Source organism: Canis lupus, chromosome 11 (genome assembly GCF_003254725.2).
Source record: "Canis lupus dingo isolate Sandy chromosome 11, ASM325472v2, whole genome shotgun sequence".
Lineage (NCBI taxonomy): Eukaryota > Metazoa > Chordata > Mammalia > Carnivora > Canidae > Canis > Canis lupus.
Genome location: NC_064253.1, coordinates 63048772 through 63067813, shown reverse-complemented (window position 1 = coordinate 63067813; position 19042 = coordinate 63048772). Strand labels below are relative to the sequence as shown.

At 41.0% G+C, this 19042-nt stretch overlaps 1 long non-coding RNA gene across 1 annotated transcript in view; it reads left to right on the top strand.

Moving 5' to 3' along the window:
• The window catches only part of LOC125756078 (uncharacterized), a 63358-nt gene that overhangs the window by 37372 nt on the left and 6944 nt on the right, over positions 1-19042 (top strand). Inside the window, exon 3 of the long non-coding RNA XR_007414130.1 lies at positions 18502-18592. This is a non-coding gene — a long non-coding RNA (uncharacterized LOC125756078). The remainder of the gene's footprint in view (positions 1-18501; positions 18593-19042) is intronic.

The following is a 19042-nucleotide window of genomic DNA, read 5'->3' as shown; positions in this document are numbered from 1 at the left end:
TCACTGAGTTGTAAAAGGGAGTTGAAGAAGCCCTAGCTGAGGGTATTATAATGCAGTATAAATTAAAACAAAGTATCTAAGTTTTAGATTGGAGGAGGCCTTCCAAAATAAAAAATATTGGAAAATTATAAAGGAAATAACTAGTTTAGTTGCCTCTAAAATGTAGGAAATTAAAAAATTAATAAATAAAAAATAAAATAAAATGTAGGAAATTTGACTGTATGATTTGTTTGTTACATGTGACAATCTATGAGAAGAAAAAAGACCAGGTAGCAGTTCACCAAAACTGCCATGGTATTCATCTCCAGAAATGGGAACTCTGGAATTTGTTTTTCTTTCTTAACACTTACAATATTTTCTAAGTTGTGTGTTACTGACATGTATGATACAGGATAGTACATCATTTCCATTATTTTTCCAATATAGAAAGCATCCTTCAGGCCTAGAATAAATGACATTTCTGCTATATGACAATAATACACTATTTTCCAATCTTTGCCAACTTTATGATATGTGCCACAACTCTATGAGGTGAATATTCTTATAATCCTCAATTTGTGGGTGAGAATACTGAAGTTAAATGATAGTAAACACTTGAGCAGGGTCACATAGTCAGAAGATGACAAACCTTCAAAACTTCAGTTTTTCCATTTTTCAGAGCCAGGGACCTTACGTACTACATTCTCTTCCAAAGTTCTTAGTGACTTGTACCTCATTTAGTACACTCTACCCTGCTGTTTAGCTATGTGGGTTCTTATCTGTCCCTCCTTTTAAGATGGAAATGATGTGTGGTTAGCAAACCATGCTTTGCCCATCCTTGGATTCTCCACAGAGGCTCAGAGGTAGGACTCCTTAGGAACAACTGCTGGTAGGATGAATGTTTGACAGGGAGTGAAGATAGACTCCACCTAATGCTTCAGTGAACTATGTGGCCAATACCAACTCTGCTGTTTATTGCAGCCACCTCCTGGGAAGACTTGGGTTTTCTGTCTGCAGCCCTTGACTGCAGGTGCCAGCTTCTCAAGGCAAAAGTAGTTGTGTATTTTACAAAGTATTTTTTTTTTAAATACCAAAGCAGCAGATCCTAAACTGGAGACCACGTGCCCAAAAGTCAAGATTGTTCTCTTTTGTCTTGACCCAATTTGCTCCAAATTAAATTAGCAAGTGCTTTTAATTCTTAAATTCTAGAGGCATTGAGACAGGTCTTCATAATTTCGGTGTTGTTGGACCATGGACGGAAGAGATTTTGTTTTTTATAATAATAATTTAGGGGGGCAGCCCCAGTGGCGCAGTGGTTTAGCGCCGCATGCAGCCCGGGGTGTGATCCTGGAGACCTGGGATCAAGTCCCATGTCGGGCTCCCTGCATGGAGCCTGCTTCTCCCTCTGCCTGTGTCTCTGCCTCTCTCTCTCTCTCTCTCTGTGTCTCTATAAATAAATAAATAAATAAATAAATAAATAAATAAATAAATAAATAAATAAATAAAATCTTAAAAAAAATAATTTAGGGGTTCAGGTCGATGGCCTTGAAAAGCTCCTATAGCTTTCAGGGGGTGTTTGAGGGGCAGAACAAGAGCTTGTTTGAATCTAGAAATTATGAGTAAGATTCCAGTATATTCTAACCCAAACAATTCTTTTTATGAGCTTCTGTCAGTTGGTGCTTAGCTGTCCTCATTGGATGAGCCACAATCTTGGCATCTTTGGCGTAAAACTGAACATAGTGCAAAACAGTGTTTTATCAAATATATTTTAGAAATTTCAGTGCATTGTGTATTTAGGATAAAAGTGTTTCTTTCCTCTTTCCCCTCCCTCATCAATTTCTGTTTGAAAACTTTAAAACTGACTCCTATTGAGTCTTTGTGTCCCTCAAAGACATGTGACTAAGCCAGCCAATCACATTAAAGATATCTATTGACTTTAATGACTTATTGGAAAGAAAAGCAACACCGAGTAGGGAAATGATTTTTGTTCCTCTTGAGAGCAAATTAGAGATTGCACGTGTTGAGTTTCAGAGTATCGATTTGTAGTTGTGTGAAATAACTGCCACTTATCGGTTGTGGCAGACAGGTCACCACTTGGCCTCATCTGATCAGACCAGGGATAGCTGCCTAATCCAGTCAGATTCTCTGCCCTGAAATTTTTGAATTGTGACTAAGAGATTAATTTCAGTCGGGGATATTTGTTTGCATTCGGATAATGAAATATTAGGAGCTTGAATGAGGTGGTGAAAGGCAGTCAGCAGGAAGAGAAGAATAAAGGAGACACAAGGAATGAGAGCATGAGAGAGGCTCCAAAGTCTTCCAGCCCATCCCAGGGGGCTGGTTGCTCCCAAAATGTGACTCCGAATTTAACACAATATGTTCCCCCTGTCTACAAATTCTCTATCTTTATTAAGCTGCTTCAGATTGGTGTCCATCACTTGCAAACCAAAGAACCTTGTGTATGTGCCTAGCACCACCCTTACCATTTTGTTTTAAACTAGTCCATGGGTCTGTTTCCCCAATTAAGTTGAGATTTTCCAAAATCACAGACCTGTTTCTTCTTATCTCCCACATTTAGCAAATGCCTGAGCAGGAAGAAATTTAGTGACTCTTCAGTGAATGGATGAGGGAATAGAGATGGTACCCCGTCGGCTTCATTCGCTGAGGAGAGCTTCATATTAGAACAGTATACCTAGGTGCCAGTAATTATTAGAAGGAGGATTATGTATATAATCCCCTTTCTAAATATATATATAATATAAATATATATTTTATATATGTTATATTATTTTAAATATATAAATATAATAATTTAAAATATATAATTATTAATATATTTTATACATTATTTATAATAATGTATAAATATAATGTATAATATATTTTTATTAATAATATTAACATTATATTATATATTATTATACTAATTAATAATATTTAATTAATAATGTATAATATTTTAGATTTTTAAAATATGTATGAATTTATAAATATTTATAAATTATTATAAATTATATATATTATATATAATATATATAAGCCCCAGGATTCTGGGAAACCACTGTGGCAAATAAAAGGAAGAAATCATTTTTCAAATGCAAAGTAGATTTTAGAGAGATAAACTTACTAAATCGGGATGCATGTCTAGGAGGACTGATGCTTGAAAGGGAATAGAACAGAGAAATTGGCCTGGAGGTAGATAAAAGAGGAATGACCTTAGGCCTACATTGAGAAGACTTTATTTCCCAGGACTAGCTCCAAGAGGACTCCTGTGTCCTCAGCATTTGGTGTGTGACACTGTTAAGTCCTCCGACACCCAAGGGGGTGCTCTACGCACAGGGAGAGCTCCGTATGTTCCTGTGGCTCCCTTGGGAGAGATGGAGGGTAGTCAGGAGCTGATTACCATGCCCAGGCACACTCATGTGAGTCTGCCAAACTTAATAGCTAAAGAGGCCTTGACATGTTTCCATTTCTGATTCTGCCCTTATAAAATGTGTTGCTAATTAAAATAACTGCCAGCTCAGACTCCTGCAAGGAAACCCATCCACGTGCTCAGAGTCTGTTGTTTTCCATGTTTCTAGCTCTGGTTAAATAAATAAAAACTATAAAACCAGCAGCAGAACCCAACTATCTGGGACAGCTTAAGGGGGGCCCTGCCCCATATGTAAGCAATCAGGCAATGCATTAATTCAGACTTCCCTGCTCTAGAGAAGGAAAGGGTTAAGTAGCAGATTATGCTACTTCTACACAGTGCTATAGGCATGTTTGATTTGGCAAGTAGAAAAAGAAGCACAAAAACACATGTCCTGACAAAGTCAAGAATTATCAAATCCAATTCAATACACTTACCAAATTGAATCTGGAGTGTGTGCCTTTCTTCTTTGCTTGAGACATAGTTTGTGCAATCGCTTAAAAATTTATATCTATTCATTTCACTCCTTGCTGTATGTCTTTCACTGGCTTTCCATTATATTTTGCATCAAGTTTAAGCTCCTCTATATGGCTAGAAGATCTTTTGTGATTCACACCTCGCTTACCTCCCTAGCTTCTGGTCCCATCGCTCATACTTCAGTCACACTAAGCTACTTGCAATGCTCTGAAAGTGCCATATTATCTGCTTTCTCAATGCCCTTGCATATGCTGTTCCATCTGCCTAGAATGCCCATCCCCCTTATCCTTATTCCTCTGGCCAACTCATGAACAATTCTACAAACTAGGTCAGGAGGCTGCTTATTTAGGAAGTCTCTTCTACTGTGCCTACTTCCCCTACACCAAATTGGGAGAGTTATCACCTTTGGGCTTTCCTGGCCCTTGCTCTATCCTTTACTGAGGCACAACCACCTTGTAGATGACATGCATGAAGGAGGAATGCACTGCTCCAAAGCTAAGTGTAGAGCCCAAATCTCAGGGCACCCAAGACCTTAATGTTGCAGAATCCTGATTGATCAAGGAGGGTTTGGAAAGCTGAAACCCTATGGAGGACTGAGGACCAAAACCACTAACCAGTCGTAGAAAATGATGTGTGACTAGAACTACGAAATAAGTTCATTCATTCATTCATTCATTCAGTTATTTTTTATTAAGCACTTACTTAGTGCTAGATCTACGTGGAGTGCTGGGGGTTCTAGGTGGTTTCTTATAGCTTGGAACTTAACAGCCTGTTAGAAAGCGATATGTACAAACATATACGATTATATGAGCCGTAATTTAATCACAAACTTGATTAGACCTACCAATTAAAAGCAAGGCATTAAATGAGGACTCTAATAGGAGGATCTAACCCAATCTGAGAACCCAAGAAAGCTCCCTTAAGAAAGTGCTATCCAAGGTGAAATAGGACATCTGTGCTATCAAGCAGAGGATAGCAGACGAAAGGAACAGCACACGGAAAGCTCAGAAGCAGGAGAGAGATGGACGCATTCAGGGAAGAAGCAAAGACAAGTAGGAGTCAGAGCAATGTAACAAAAAGGCACAGAAGAAGACGATGGGATACAGACCATGCAGAGCCTTGTCAGGTAAGACAAGACTCTGGAACCTTCTCCTAAGTGTAAACAACCGAGGGGGTTTAAGCCTTATTTTAAACCCAACTTGCAGTGTCAAAATTATTCTGGCAGCAACGTGGTGGACGGGTTGGAAAGGGGTGAGGGTGGAAGAGAATAGACCAATCGGGAGGTTGTTGCAGTATCTGCAACAGAGATGGTGCCTTGTCCTAACGCTGTTGGGAGTCATGATGCAGAAGAGCACATGGAATCAAGAGATACTGAGGAGCTAGCGCCCGTGGCCCTTGGGATTGATTAGCTGTCAGGACTGAAGCAGAACGAATTATCAGCACCTGACACAAATAGGTTCATTCACTGGACAAATGGCTATTAACTGCCTATTATGTGCCAGATAAGCTCATTGAGGATGATGCCTTACACAAGTCTCTGACTGCCTTCTCTCAAATATTGTAACACAAATCTGTTTGTAAGAGAGCATTAAAAAGTTTACTCTATTTCTCATGCCTAATTGACTGTAATACAAGCTTTTAAAAGAAAGTCTCCCACTAACCTTTTGTCAGCTGCTATGTTGAGTTGGTCACAACTCATAGCCTTATTCCCACCCACTGCCCTTGAGGACAGTTCTCTTTCCATAAGCGTTTCTTACAGTTTAGCCTCTATGTCCCATTGTATACTTCCAGTGATCCACTTAGGATATTTTGAGAATCCGCCTACCAGCCTCCCCTGCTCCCTCCCCCAACTTGCATTGTCAGGCAACACCTCGAATTCCACCTCAGTCTCTTACTAATATCAGAAAGGGAGACAGAACATAAAGACTCCTAACTCTGGGAAAAGAACTAGGGGTGGTGGAAGGGGAGGAGGGCGGGGGGTGGGGGTGAATGGGTGATGGGCACTGAGGGGGACACTTGACGGGATGAGCACTGGGTGTTATTCTGTATGTTGGCAAATTGAACACCAATAAAAAATAATTTTATTATTAAAAAAAAAACTAATCGCATGATCATGATGTTAGGCACATTACCAGTCTCCCTAACTTTAGAATTCTCCTCTCTAAATGGGTCAATTTAATTGATATCATTATCATTAATATCCCTTATGATAAATCAGGTAAAATGTGCTCCTTAATGATCTAATATAAAGTAAAGGGACTCACCTATGATGTTTTCCTGCCACAAACTTTTAGCTAGAATATAAGTAAACCTGTAGATGCAACTTCAGCTTACTAGAAACACAAAGAATAGACTTTATGAGGAAACAACACAGTAAGAGAATAAGCCCAGAAAGTGGGCATTCAAAAAAAAAAAAGTGGGCATTCTATATAACAACTGGCCTGGCATCTTCAATGGGCCCAGGGAATGGGGACCATTCTGGATTTTTAAAAAAAGCTAAAGGAAGGGGGATAATAACTAAATGCGATGCGTGGTCCTGGATTGGTACAAGCTTGAAGGTATGTCTGGGAAAAGTTGGAATGCAATGGGGAAAATTTGTACATAAAAAATTATAGTAGATGATGTTAGAGAGTTACTGTTGATTTTTTTCAGTTGTTAGTTTTATTAAGTATTATTATTTGAAGGAAATTGCTCTTACATTTAGAATTTCATAACAAAGTATGTAAGGGAGAAATATCCTGGTATCTATGCTTTACTCTGGAAATTGTGTGTGTTTGTGTGTGTGTGCGTGTGTACACATATGTGCCCATGTGCATACACATATGAACTAAAATGTGGTGAAATGTTATTGCTATTTAAATCCAGGTAATAGGGGCTCAGTAGGTTAAGTCTCTGCCTTTGGCTCTGGTCATGATCTCAGGGTCCTGACAGTGATCCCAGCTTCGGGTTCCCTATTCAGTGAGGAGCCTGCTTTTCCCTCTTCCCTTCCTTCCAGTCATGCTTTCTCTCCTTCTCTCTCTCTCTCTCTCTCTCTCTCTCTCTCTCTCAAATAAATAAATATAAGCTTTAAAAAAATCTTAAAAATCCGGGTGATATACATATAGGTGTTTATTATACTTTTCTCTCCACTTTTCTATATATGGTAATAAAAAATGAAATAAACAAAAATCATATCTATATCACAATGCTATGAAGGTGAGGGATAATGTTCCCCAAAGACCTAATTTGCATTAAATATCATTTAAAAAATGAGTATTCTCTATTCTCTTTCAGAATAATTTTCTTCCAGTCGGTGCATCAAAACCTCACTTGTATCTGGAATCTCATTGCATTCAGCAGCCATGAATCAGCAGAGCTTGTTCAGAAATCTCTGGAACCCCTTGGAGGGTAATAGGGTTGTGAGCTGATAGGCTGGCATCATGCTTGGTGGGATAAGCTTTTAAAATTTCTGGCCTATTCACTAACTATATACAGAAATACTACAATCCTTTTCCCACTTGAAAGTCAAAACTCTGGGATCCCTGGGTGGCTCAGCAGTTTGGTGCCTGCCTTTGGCCCAGGGTGTGGTCCTGGGGTCCCAGGATCGAGTCCCATATCGGGCTCCCTGCATGGGGCCTGCTTCTCTCTCTGCCTGTGTCTTTACTTCTCTCTCTTTCTGTGTCTCTCATGAATAAATAAATAAAATCTTAAAAAAAAAAAAGAAAGTCAAAACTCAACACCATCATGTTTGAAAGTGCAGATTTAAAAACAAAAAACAGGGATCCCTGGGTGGCGCAGTGGTTTAGCGCCTGCCTTTGGCCCAGGGCGCGATCCTGGAGACCCGGGATTGAATCCCACGTCAGGCTCCCGGTGCATGGAGCCTGCTTCTCCCTCTGCCTGTGTCTCTGCCTCTCTCTCTCTATCTTTCTCTCTGTGACTATCATAAATAAATAAAAAAATTTAAAATAAAATAAATAAATGAAAACAAAAAACAAAACAAAACAAAAAAAACAAAAGAAAAGAAAGTGCAGATTTGTTTAAAAAAAAAAGAAAGAAAGAAAGATCTTTGCCAAGCTGGCCACATGGTCTTTACATACAAAGTGTGATACTGTCCTCAACATAGTTCTAGAACTTGCATTTATGAAGGAGGTTCACTAGATTCCTAGTCACAAGCCATTTGTCTGATTTCTTCTGTTTCTCCCAGGTCTGCCCTAGATACAAAAGAGGAGTGGTGTGTGCCCAACATGTGGGGGAGCGGGACAGCACCCCTTGGGGACAGAGTCAGGAGGTGTCGGCTTGCCGGGGAATGTAGATGTGCTGCACACAGACATATCCCACTTTGATTTTGCTGCGCTCACAAGTATAGACAGCACCTTTGTTCACCATCAAAAGTGTCCTGCTTCAATGATAAGTTATTCAGTCTTCCTAAATATACAGCCTGCGACTCTCCTGAGTTCTGTGAACTGGTCCTGGACGCATTCCTGGTCAGCCCCTGTCCTGCCACCCCTCTCCCCGTAGCCCCCCCCCCCTGCAGTAATCAGGCTGTATCAGTCTATGGAAGGTGCGTCCAGAAGCTGTGCTCTCTCTCTCACCTCTACAGGTGTGCATTTGCTGATCGTTTGCCAAGGATGCTCTCCGATCCTTCCCCACCTTTCTCTGCTTGGCTAGCTCATTCCCTTTTAAGAGGCTTGAGTTCAAAGTCATCTGCTCCAGGAAACTTCCTGGAATCCATGGAGAAGTGTTCCATCTTTCTCCTCTGTGTTTTATCCAGGGCCAGGATGAAGGTGCAAATGAGGTGGCTTGGGTGCAAACTTTCAGCAAGCTTCCATCCTCGGGGTGGTACAAGCACTGACTCTGCATGCCCCATTACCCTGACAGCGAGTGCCTCCTTCCATGTAGCCTCACTCTATCCTGGCCCTGGTTTCAACATCGCCTATATCCCGTCATCATGAGAACACTGTAGAATTTATTCATGAATCTGTCTTCCTGGTTGGAATGTGAACTCCTTTCGCTGAGGGACCATGTCTTATTCATTACTATAACCTCAGCTCCTAGCACTGTGCCCGGCACACGGAAGGCACTTCTAAATAATAATTGCAATACAATGATGAATAAATCAAATGTTGGAAGTGCACGTGGGGTTAGTGACTTAAACTATCAGGGACCACCAAGTGGCATCTGCTAGAGAGCTAGAAGAAGATTCAGAGATGGAAAGATCGGATTAAATATAAAATCTGTCATTTGAAATATTCTTAGTAACCAGATATTGGCACGCTGCCTGATAATACTATCTGCCTTCTTGGGAAACCTGAAGCAGGTTGCCTCGGCACAAGATAAAACATCAGCAAAGCTTTGAGTAGGGTACAATTTGATTGTCCACTAAATCCACATTTCCTCCAAAGTGGGGATCTCCCTTAATCCCCTCCATGCTTTGCTCTGTTTACATGATGTGTCCCTGGTATCAGTCCAGAAAGAATGGCATAGGTTGGATTTTAGGAAACCTCCTTCACGAGGCCATCACTGTGCTAGGCCCCTCACAAAGATTATAGTATTTAATCACCACAACAATCAGTGAAACAAGAGTTCATGTCCCTGGTGTATGGAGGGGGAAAGCCAGAGGTGTTGTGTTAACTTGCCTGAAGCCACACAGCTAGCTAGCAGATGGGTGAAAAAGAATACCTCCAATGTTCAGGGCAATTAAAACTTGGTCATGCTTACTGTAGCCCTATTCCTTACCCCACACAAAAGTTGTCACCAACTAAACATATAAATCGATTAATGAAGTGCTTGCATTTATGCATGCAAATATGTGAGTACCTACCGTGTACTCTACTGTGGGTGTAAAGTCCATGCAGGAAAACTTTGTAGGGGTTGGGGGGAGGGGAGGAGAGGGAAGACAGATACTGGATGATTCATAGGTGGATTTAGAAGAGCAAACATATTCTCCTAGAAAATGTTCTTCAGGAGAGAATGCATAAAAGTCGAAATACCGTCTTTGCAATCATGCCCAAAGCGATAAGACCAAAGACCCCCCCGCCCCAGACACAGAACTGTCCCCTCAGACTTTGCTGAGGACAAACAGCTTCTGTGTGTCATGTCTGTAGCTATCCATAAGTTCAGTGTTTAGGTGTGGGTTGGGGCAGAGAATGAGACGATTGTGTAGGAATTTTTAGGAGAAGAAAAGCAATTTAGCAATTGTTTCCTTGGTGCACTTCTTCTTGGTAGGGAGAGGGGCATACTTCTGAGCTAAAATCTCAACTTCATTTTCATAAGGTGAACAGAGCCTGAGCCTTCCTCTGCAGACCCACTGAGGCATGACTGCAAGCCCCCCATCTGGCCTGTTTATGTGTTTCCTGGACATACTACTGTTGTGTGGGAGCCCTGTGAAAACTCCAGAAAGGTCATTAAGGCTGAAACGTTTCTCACTTCATTTTCAAATGACTCAGTCATCATTTCCAAAAGCCAGTGACAGGAGAGCTCAAGTGGTTTCAGTGAAGTTTTCCCGACTGAAACTCCACTTTCTGTGACAGAGTTACAAATACTTTTTAGCTCCATTTTGCATACATTCTAGAGAACTTCTTGGCAGGATCTGTCAAGTGTGTTTTCATATTCTTTGGATTTCATCTTTGTAGCATGGCCTCATGAAAAAAACATCACATTCCAAGTGTGACTGGGAAGCTTCATTCACCACAGAGCTTGCCAATAACATGTGGGGAGTTTATTGTCCCTTCAGCGAGCTCATCGTATCCAAACAAAATGTGTTCACTTCAATTTCAGCTGATTCATTTCCATAAGATGCAAGTTGATACTATTTACTAGATACCCAAAGACCAATTTAAGAACCTAAACTATGGTGGGATTAAATATACAATCGTTTTTAACTCAATATATATCATTAGAATCTTAGCAGGAAACTCATGGCACGCTCAAAAGGGTTTAGTTGAATATAGTGTTGTGAAGAGAGTATTTACGACGCATGGGTACCATGAAGGGAATCCACTAGGAATGGTGAGGCACTCAGGAGCTGTCAACATCAGGAAGCTCTTACTGCCCCAGATGGAGGGGGCAAGAGGTAGGACTTGGGCTCTGGATCTCTGGGAGAGAGGTGGCCCAATACACCCCACAGCTGGAGGAATGCAGCATGGCTCAGAAAAGGATGGCTGGGTGGAAACAGGAGAACACATGTCCCAACGTCTTTCTCCTTGTACTCTCCAGTCCCCCCATTGGCCAAACCCAACCAGATGCCAAAGGGTAAGGAGACCGAGAATACCCATCACTGAGCTGAGTCTGCTGGGGATCAGTGACAGAGAACAGAGACTTATTTGGGAGTAGCCTGTATCAACCCATTGCAGATTAGAGACGGAGAGGCATAACTGAATGAACAGAGGTTTTGAGGTAAGAAAGCTCTAGACTCAAATTTCGCGTACCAGTGGTTATATCTTGGGGTCTTTTCTGGAGAAAATCTGTTGGACAGCTTCAGGAGAGTTCTAACTTACCCTCTCTGAGTTTTAGTGTCTATACCCGGCAAAATGGAAATAATAGCTACCTACTTACCTACCTAATTGAGTTATTGTGAATATTCAACAAGTTGCCCAAGGAAGAGAGCCTGGCACAATGTTTGACACATGGAGTGTGTTCAGTATTTGTTGGTTTCCTCCAATTAGCCTTGCATTCGTTATCCCTTATATGGTAAGATGCCTGCCCTGTGGAGGTCGGGGAACCAGTCTGACCACTTTCTCTTACTGGGAGTCCCCGGTTGACTCATAGCTGGAACGGTGGGTGGGACTGTGTTGTTCCTAAAACCTTGTTCACTGGGGTCCCCTTGTCAGCAAAGAACCAACTGTTTCCCTGGTGTCACTTTTTTGAAGAAAACCTGTTAGGACATGTCCAGGAAAACTCCAATTTTCTCTCTCTCCAGGGACACTGGGCTCAGCTTTGCCGTATGAGTCTTCGCCATTGCTTTAGCAAGTTTCAATCCACATCCAGAGGCTGATGCTCAAAGAGCTTGTCCTTCCTCCTGGTGTGCATTAGTGGTGACAAGGCATTGGCTGCTTTTGCAAGAACTTGGTTAACTCAATTCCTGATAGCAGGGCCATTTCCTTCCTACTTGACGTCACTAGGGAGGTTTTTGTTTGCTGTTTGTTGTTGTTTGCTAGTTTTGGAACAGGTGGTGATATTTGGTTCATTGCGAATTTTTGACTGGACCCTAGGGAAGCTTACTGATGACTGAAAAATGAAAAGCCACGGTAGTCATTCATTTACTATTCATTGGTTCAAATTGGGATCTATGTGCGGTGCATAATCCCCAGTTCTCATAACCACCATGGAAAGGAGTGTCTCCTTTTCAGTTGAGGAAACTGAGGCTCAGATAGAAGAAGTGATGTGTCCAGCTTCTAAGAAGTGGAGCTAGAGGCCACAGCTCTATCCGAATCAAAGCACAGAGCTCTGTTTATCTTTCAGAGGGTTACAGAGAGTCAACGGCAATTGTTTCATCCAGCTGTGGCCATTTAAAAATAAAAATCACAGGGCTGTGAGTTTCCTCATGACAAGGCATAAGTCTTATTCACCTCTGTCATCTCACTGCTGACCACTGCCCCCACCATCCACTGGGTGCCTGATTAATGTTTGTTGAATGAAAAAATGATTGACGGAATGGATCTTTGATACAAAGATATTTTTGTCTCTGTGTAGCATTTTTCTAATGCATATTTATATTTCATTTGACAGTGTTTGCAAATTGCATAATATTCCCCTTCAGTATAACTTGCAGTGTGGAAATGCTTCCATATGCTGGATGTTTCCCCTCATTTGACTGAGGGAGAAAAAAGGCTAAGAAAAACATCACATAGTGGCTAAGCATCCATATAAACACAAGTTACGGAATATACTGCTCACGAATCGTGTGTTTTGGGAGGGTGATTTTACAGAAAGATTGAAGTAGACGTTCAATTTGGATTGATAAGGGTTATAAAACATTCTCGTGCAGCTAAATATAGTTTTATATTAATTCACTATGTGGTCGGAGGTATAGAGTAGGGGAGGGCAGCCCGGGTCCTGGAGCGAAGGACTGTGTTTAAATCCAGACTCCACTAGTTAATTGCTATGTGACTCGGGCAGCTTATGAAATCTGTGTCTTAGTTTAACCCCTTTGCAAAATGGGGGTAAGAAAACCGTCCCCCTCATGACATGGTTGAGAGAATGAAGGGAGTTAACACCGGGGGAGTTCTTAAATCCGTGCCTGATAAAATGGCAAAACTCAATAAATGTTATTTTCCCTAGCGCCATGGAGTGTGGTGCAGAAAAGTCCTATCTTTTTCATCTTCATCCTCATTATTCCTGCATTCTTTCAGGAGGTCACCGAGTTTTGCCTGACTTACTTTGCTATCCAGTTCACCCTTCCCATGGTCAATGGAGTGAAACCTTGAGGACTTCACATTAAACCGGGCCCCTCGCCTTCTTCAAACAATGCCATTATTCCTAATAACCTCAGAACTAAGTACAATCCCCTGGCATTACATTCAAGGTCCTTCCTAAACCCACTCCTTTCTCCTCTTCTGGCTTCATCTCTCGTCACTCCCACAGGCATGCTATACTATAAATGCCAACAAATGCCCCAAAGTGGAAAAGTTATACGCTTGATGGGTAAGTGATACTTCAGTAGGAGGAGTGAGCAGACAATTTTGCTGATGGGCTCATGGAAGGCCTCAAAGAAAAGAGATTGAAGTTGTAGCTTGAAGAAGAAGTTGATATTGGCCAAGCAAAGTAGGGCAGAAAGGAATTAGGCGGATCCTCTAGATCTAGGGAAGGATTTGTACGCTAAAACAGGAAAACCAGGTGTATTCATGGAATGAAAATTTGTCTGATGCTGAGAGGAATGAACTGGGGGACATTTCAGTATGGGACTGAGGGGGAGGGGAGCATGAAAAACAGTCCTTAAATCTGGCATGAATGTCAGGATGGGATGGTGATATCGTTGATGGAATGAGGAATATATAGGAGAAATGTGTGGGGTTTGTGTGTGTGTTTTCAATTGGAAATGATAGATGTTTGTTTTGTATACATGTTACAAAAGCCACCTGGGAATATTTAACATTAAGCTCCTGAAATTGTCCCCAGTCCCACCTCCAGGCCTGTTTCCAGGCAAATTCCCCCTTTTTAGCAAATGGCAACTCTTCTGAGTCCTCTGTGATTCCTCTCTCTTAAATCCTCTTTTTTGATCCTTCAGCAAATTCAATTTACTTTTTCTTCAAAATATGTCCAGCATTCGATCACTTCTTACCATCTTCATTGCTACCACTCTTATCAAAGCCACTATCGACTTTTATGGGGATTATTGAAATGGTCCCCTAAAGTGCCTCCCTGCTTTCCACCTTGCTCTCCCTTAGACTATTCTGAACACCACAGCCAGAGTGGCCCTCTTAAGAGGAAGTCGGGTCATGACTCCACCCTTCATAGCTTCCATATTCTTCCCATCTTGTTCAGAGCAAAATCTCAAAGGATTTACAGTGGTGATTTGCAAGTCTCAAGCCTCACAGCCCCTGATCCTATTTCCGCTGAGACTCCCCCTTCTACTCCAGCCCTCTCTGGCACCTCTCTGCCACATTGGATTCCTCAGTTTTCCTCAGACACGCCTGACACGCTTCTGCCTGTTAGAATTTCCAGTGACTGTTCCCCTGCCTGGAATGGCTTTTCCTCAGATGCCCACCCAATCATCTCCCTCCCCTCCTCAAGTCTTCACTCTAATGTCATCTACTCAGTGATGCCTCCTCTGATTGCCTTACTAGAATTAATGGCTCCCTCTTACCTCTGATTTCCCAGTGCATCCCCCTCTTTTCTGCATTTTTTTCTTTAGCACATATCACTACCTGTCTTTATTTTACCATTGGGCTTTATCTATTATTTGTCTCCCCCCATTCTCTTGCATCTCAAATACATTGTACAATGATGGCACTGATTCCTGTATCGTTGCCCTTTCTGTTCCCTATACCTAGAACAGTGCCTGACCACAAGTTGTTCAATAGATATTTGCTGAATGAAAGAATGACTCCAAGTGGGGACCATAGCAGTATGTTGCTACAAAGATCTGATACTCAGGAGGCAGACCTGGGATAAAGATAGATTTGGGAATCCTTAGCAATGAGGTCACATATGTGTAGGAGTAGTTAAGACAGACCAATGAAAAGGTATTTAATGAGATTTGAAAAAAAAAAAAAAAAACAAAAAACAAAAGACAAGCATAAAACTTGGGAACAACAACAAAAAAGATTATGCAGATAAAGTGGCAGACTTGAGAGCAAAGGCTCTGGGGTTACCCACCTGAGTTAAAAAATCTTTGCTCCACCATTTACCGGCTTTATGACCATGGAGAAGTGACTGGATGATTCTCGGCCTCCATATTCTCAAGGGTAATTAGAAAAAAGATTTCCACATTAGAGGACTGTTAAGAGAATTAACCAATAAAATGCACAGAAATCAGTCATCAGCCAGTAACAAAGAATATACGTGACATTTATTGTTGATGCTAACATCACTGTTATCATCAAAAATCAGGAAGGAATCCTAAAAAATAGAAAAAGTAGGGGAGTATCATGGAAGATAAGTGGGGAGAGGTCTTCAAGAAAGGGGAGCAGTAAGTCTGTAATTGTTGCTCTCTGGTCAGGGCTAATTTTCCTAAGGAGTATATAAGGCCCCTGGGGAGAGCTATTTGAGAAGATAGTTCCATTTGCATCAAAAAGTCATAATCCCATATTTTAAAATGAGCAAATGTTTTGTGGAAAATAACAATAATTGTCCTAGAAAAAAAATCAAATAAAAACAAAACAAAATAAAACAACATTAGGCCCTCAATTGTATCCAGCTGAGAAATGTAGGAACATGGTGACCTAAAAATTTACTTCTCTCTGGTCTTTGGGAGATTTACTTGCTCACCAGTCAGAACTAGTTTGCTGGTTTTATGAGGTTAAGCTATTGTGCAATACTATTCAGCTGGCTCCGTGGGTGTTTATTTACAGATGGCTGCCATCTTGATTTATTGTCTGTCAAATTATAATTATTAACGATGGAGTTAATTGTCATTTCAACCACCTGGTAATTACCCACTGTGCTTTCATGTGGTGACAAATCTGTCCTTTCGATCAAAATTGGTAGGTTCATAAGATATTTCACATCCACGTTCATCTCCATTCAAGGCTTGTTCAAAATAAATGATTAGGGAAAATTATTGATTCTTTTTAGTGTAATTTGTGGGCCTTCAGGTAAAAGAATTGCCAATTGTCGTGAATTTTTTTAAGTAGTAGGGCTGGTATAACAAGAATCCAGTGATGTGAGTTATAATAATTGAAATTAAAATAACAAGGCATGCTCTTTCAAAGACTGATCTAATAAAAAATTTAACAATGCTCTCAGTATATTCTATGGTGCATCGCCTAGCATGATGGTTTATAACCCTCTTTATTTGTTTGCCCCATTGTTTACTGAGCCACTTTATCCTTATGCCCTTCTGAACTTTTAGGATAGAATTCAGTACAGTCAGTGAGGTTACCTTAGTCATATAAGGCCTCAATCGCTTTGATTCAGAACTATGAATGGGATTGTCCGCTTGGTCACTCTTTAAGGAGACATCTAATAGAACCAATAGGATTAAAGAGGATAGGATGTATATATGTCACAGGAGCTACATCCCTCCTCCCATTTTGGGTGTCTGAAACCCTTGTATACTTTTCCTTTTTCAGCTTTTCCCAGTGGTTACATTTTCAGGGAGACACACATAATTTGCTAAATTAGTCGGCAGAGACTCAAGTGAAAGCTTTCCCACCAAAGCAGAGCCTTGGGAGGCTACTGTGGTCTCACTATCTCTTTCCTCCTAGGAAACCCATCAAGCAAATATTCTCTGTCCAGCTTCCTCTAGCTTTTTGACTAGGGACATAGAGGGAAGAAGGCTATGTTCCTGGCTTCTCAATATTTCCTTGAGGAGTTACCTCCTAATTGACAGTGGCCATATTATAGTCCTTGTTGCCCATGGGGTCTCACCTTGGCATTCGTTCTGCTGTGAGACTCAGCCTAGGATGATTTCTGCTAATACCGCTTCCAAGTCAGAGAGCTGTGCATCCAACGGATCCAGAGAAAACTTATGAGCAATATCTGCTTTCTTTCATTTAAAGGACTATGAATCGATTAAGAAAGGAAAGCTCAGAAACTAGAGGTAGTTGTCTAGGACCATCCTATGGTATGTTACCAGGCTTGGGCATTTTCTGATCCCTCCTAAGAAATGCTGACCTGTTGGATAGGATTTCCACTTCTTGGGCAATTTATCTATGGTCAAGTACCCTGACATGGTTTCCCCTGCTTTCCCTTCCTTACTGCTCTCCCTGCCTCACTTCTACTCTCTAAGACCATGCCAAAGAGCTCTTCTTCCCTGTAAGATCTTATCTCTAATGCCTTCAGCTTACCCTTCATATTGCTGCCCAAGGGAGTTCTCAAAATCCTTTTGGTGCCTCTTCTTAGAGTCTAAAATGTTCACCATGACATTCAATGGCCTTTATCATTGGTCCTTTACCTATACCTCCAATCTAATGTCCCCTCTGTTGGATGACAGCTCAAGGCCTCCATGTTGAAGGTTCCAACTGACTGTCATGTCCTTCCTCTTTCTAGGTCATTCATCCTAATTATTCTACAAAACTTACAAATCAGCAGTCAACTTTTCTTTTTTCTTTTTTTTTTCTTTTTTCTTTTCCTAACTTTTCTTTTTTCTTTTTTTTTAACTTTTCTTTTTTCTTAAAGATTTTATTTATTAATGAAAGAAACAGAGAGAGAGAGAGGCAGAGACACAGGCAGAGGGAGAAGCAGGCTCCATGCAGGAAGCCTCATATGGGACTCGATCCCGGATCTCCAGGATCACACCCTGGGCCAAAGGCAGAGCTAAACCTCTGAGCCTCCTGGGCTGCCCAGCAGTTAACTTCTAAGTGGAATCTTCTATGATCACCCCTACTCCCCTGACAATTCTTTCTCCCTTTGTATTATTTTTGTAACTTACACTCCTCTCTACTATTCCTGTGTCACTCAGATTAATTTTTTTCTTTATCTGACCATTTCCCTTCTGAGATCCCTAAGGGCAGGATCTAGGATGGAAATATGTCTGTCATCATAGAGCAGGAGCTAAATAATAGTTGAATACATTTTTGTTCAGTGATTTGTACATCTCTAATTCCCTAGGACCGAGCTGAGTATTTGCTGGATACTAGACACATAGTTGCTGATGGATCCTTATTAAACATAGCTAAAATCTTGGCTATTATCCTTGGTACCAATGTTAGAGTAGATAAGTGTCTTTATGGAAAAATAAGAGCTAGCTCCAGGGAGAAGAGGTTGACCCTTTATCCAAGACATACAAGATAGCTGCTGATTGGAATAAAAGACACTTAATCATATCCAAGTGGAAAGAAAAGAACTCTTAGGTTTTGGTTAAGAGAAAATATTTTTTACTAAAAAGTAAGGAAATGGGATATGCATTTCTTTTTATATGGTCTATGTATATTTTTCTTTTGTATGAGAGATTTCTGTGGAACTAAAAGGTTATCCTTTCTCTCCTCCTCTCTCTTCCTTTCCTTCCCCTCCCTTCCTTTACCCTTCCCTTCCCTTCCCTTGCCTAAAGATAGGCAATCTTGGGCAAACACATGGGGCTTCTTGCTTCTATAGAGAGAAAATGGAAAGTTTGTTCTTACATCAGTGCAATTCTTCTGATGACAGGTAAGCCCATCTCATCATTCTCAACTCAAGACTGTAACTGAGGCATAAGTCTCTGTGAAACTATTTACTTAGTTTCAACCTAAGAATCATTGGCTCCATCGGCCCAGCATGGAGACAGGTTCCATGAATATCTGGGGAATTTTCTTTCTTGGTGAGACTGAACAACAGCTGTATTTTCTAAAATCATAAAAGCTCCTTGGGACTCTTGAGTAGTTCCAATTCTGCTTTGTTCTATCCTGATATCACAGGGAGCTTTTTGAGGCAATGTAGACAACTAAGTTTTAGCGTGGTTTGAAAATTGGATTAATAGAACAGACGACTCCTCGAGGCCTTGTCATTCTCTAGGAACCATTAATTACCACCATGATGGTTTATGCCATCACTGTATCAGAAAAGTGCTGCTCAGTGTGTGTTACACAGTCTTACGGGGGGAGTTGTAGTCTTTACCTC